Here is a 3,523-nt window from a genome sequence, read left to right on the forward strand (position 1 = left end):
GTTTAAAAACCACAAAACAGCACGGGGCACAGGTGCTCATTCCCCAGCAGGTTTGCACTGTCCCATCCTCTACCTTCATGAACAGTTGCTTTGCAGCATTTAACCTGCACAATTCCACTGGCTAAACATCAGCATCCCCAGACTGGGGAGCAACAACTGGAGAGAGCAACCACCCAGCCAAAAAAAAAAGGGGGGGTGGGTGGCGGGGGTGGAGGTGGCTGAGAGCACTGGGATGGCTCTGGGCTTTCACCAGGGGGTGTGACACACAAGTCCATGCCCAGGGAGAGGGACTCTGCTTTTAAAACACCATCCAAAAAAAAAAAAAAAAAAAAAAAAAAAAAAAAAAGCGAACCTCCTGGCAAAGGGAGTTTTATAGTTCTCACATCATCTTGACTATGAGAGTGGTGAGGCCCTGGCACAGGCTGCCCAGAGAAGCTGTGGCTGCCCCTGGATCCCTGGAAGTGCCCAAGGCCAGGCTGGACAGGGCTTTGGTAAAGCTGGGCTAGTGGAAGGTGTCCCTGCCCATGACAGGGGGTTGGAATGAGATGGTCTTTAAGGTCCCTTCCAACCCAAACCATCCTGTAATTCTGTGCCCCCTGTGGGGATGCAGCGCTCAGGTTTTACTTTTGGACACTTGGGAGGAAAGACCTCTCATGACCACAGCCACCCACCAGTGATTTTTTTTTTCCCTAGAAGAAACAACCTGGTTTTAAAATGTTCCTGATTCTGCTGTACCAAGTGGGAAGGAATCCATGTTTTCCCTCTCATGTAATTAAATATTCAAAATGGCTTTATCAAAGCAGTTGAAGCTCCACAACAGGACTTGAGAATATGTCAGGAGAAGGGTTAGCAATGTTTTGGGAGGGCCTAGCAAATAATTCAGGGCAGAATAGGCTTTCCTTGATTCTTGGCTTATTTTTGGCCAGCAGAGAAAAAACATCTTGCTGTGAGGGCATGAGGTTAAAACTGCTTCTTGTTGAGCTGAATTGGCCTGTGAGTTGGAGTACTGGTGATGGTGCCTGCTATCTGAATAATGTGGGTAAACTGGGAAAAAGGGAGGTTGTCACTATTAAAAATATTTTTTTTACCTGTTCAATGTACTTGGTGTAGAAATCTTACTGCAGTGATGGCAGCTGAAACAGGATTCCAGCTGCCACAGGCCAAGGCAGGAATAGGTTAGAAAAGTTACATTTTTGTTCCTACATTGGAGCAGCCATTCACACCCACCTGTTTCAGGAGAAATCACCATTTGCTTGTACTGATGCCTTAGGATTTTAGCTTTTATGTTTTTCATATATCTATAATCCTGTTATTTAGTGTATATCTCTAAACTCCATATACAGTGCTAGCTACTGCTTTCCCATTTTGGTCAGACAACACAATTCCTCTCCAGGCCTTGGACTCAAAGACACCTCACTGTCCCAGGCCATGAGAAATGTGACAAAGGTGAGTTGGGGGGGAGCAAACTTGGAGTAAATTACTTCATTACCTGAAGCTGTAATTGGAAGATTAATCCCAAATATGCAAATGAACCAAACGTACAAAAGTGTGAAAATTTGTGACCTGTCACCTATTTTGGGTGTAGCCCCTGGGGGGGCTTTGTCTGCCCTTCAATAAATATAACTGCTTTATACCTTAATTTTGCCTGGCCTCTGTTTTTTAGGTAGCCCCAAAAAGGCATCAGCACAACCCATGGACTATTCAGCACATCTGAGCAGCTTCCTTTGATGCTGCACCTGCTGCTGGAGGCAGTGGGGAGAGCAATGCTCCAGAGCCATCCAGGGAAGAGCAGACCTGCAGGCTTTTCCTGGAAGGAGCACAAGGCTTGAGCAGCTCCAAACACATCGTGTTTCCCACCTTTCACAGGTCAGACCTGCTCTGCTTGTCTCATGGGGCAGATCAGCTCCTTCCTGTGTCCTGCTGCATCCAAAGGGGTCTGACTGTGGATCAGGACATTGCCTGCTCTCCAGGGACATGCAGGGCCAGGGAATACAGGGCCAGGTGGTGCCCACAAGCCTCTTGCCCTGTTGGTTTGGGCACACAAACTCAGCTGGCTGCCACTGGAGCAGGCAGTGACCTCCCCAGCTCTGGGATTTGGCAGGTGTGAGAGAAGCCATGGCATGTCTTTAGCCCCTGAAAGAGCAGCTAAACCTGCAGTGTAGCCAGCACTTGGCTTTTACTCTAACTAGAAGTGGATTTTTCCACAGACAGGGGTGGTGGCAGGTGAGCTGGCTGCTCTTAGTGCCTTCCACGAGTCAGGTCCTGTGGGCTCTGCCCTCACCCACCATGTCACCCTCCAGCACGTGACAAAAGGTAGCAGCACTTCCATCAGTAACACGAGTGTGGGTTGGTGGTTGTACTTTTTTTTTTTTTGTCCCCCAAAGGGAATTTATTGCTTTCACAAGGCAGCTTCCTGGACTGAAGTCCTTCCTTTATCTGCAGAGCCAGCACAGCTGATTGTACCCAGTAATTTTCCTGCTGGTGACGAGGAGGGGCAGCTCCACAGCTGGGGACAGCTCAGTCCCAAAGGGCTGTGACTCAGAAAGTCTTGCAAAAATCGGGGTTTGGACAGTGCCCTGCTCTCAGCTCCAGCCTGGAGCCTGATGCTAATGAGGTGCTGAGGAGCCCTGAGCTCTCAGAGCTGCTCTGGCTGAAAGCACAGCCCTGGTTTAGAGCCTGCTGTACCTCCTCAGGGTATTTCTTAACCTGTCCAGCTCCGTGCTCAGCCTGCTGGAAGGTGGAACTTGATCCCTCACACTTCCTGCAGCTCTCTGCTTGGGCAGCCTTTGGCCTTTGGCTGGAATGGTCCCTCCATGCACGGGAGTGATGCTGGGCTTGTGTCACTCAGGCTGTGACACCAGGATCCCTCTTCCCTCCTCTCAGGGGGCTGCCAAAAGGGAAAGGGAAAGTGGGGATTGTAGCCCTGGTTTCGTGCCTGAGATATTTTGGTTTTCTGAATTATTTTCCCCTATGGAATTTTCTGTAAACAGGAGAAGTATTTTTGTAAACTGTACTTTGTTTTCATTCCTTTCCCTAGGAGGGACTTCTTGATGTCCCTCTGGTCTGACCAATGTGATTGAAGAGGTTTGTCTTTGTTTCACTGATCAAATTGGTCTGTATAAAAGGGAGACACATCCCAAAAATAAAGGAGTCATTTTCAGCCTTCTGAAGTCAGAGTCTGTGTTGTTGTGGTGTACAACAGCATCAGGGGATCTGCACTTGGTGCCAGCAGCATTTCAGGTGTCACAAGAGAAGGATCTACAAGGTGAAGTCACCCCATGCTGCTGGATCAGGGGTGAGGAGATGAAGCTGAGGACAGAGCACTGTGTGTGTGTGGGGAGGTTCCTGAACACCCAGCAAGGAGCTCATGCTGGCAGGACTGGCCTTGCTCTGGAGACATGGAAAGAACTGCAGAGCCTCACAAGCCTCACACTAACAGTCAGGGGTCTTCTGCACAAATTTCTTACAGTCTAACACACTTACAAGCTTGAACTGGCATTTTAAAAACAACAACCCAGAGCCA

The sequence above is a fragment of the Zosterops lateralis genome (assembly GCF_965231275.1).
Source record: "Zosterops lateralis genome assembly, chromosome: 2".
Classification (NCBI taxonomy): domain Eukaryota; kingdom Metazoa; phylum Chordata; class Aves; order Passeriformes; family Zosteropidae; genus Zosterops; species Zosterops lateralis.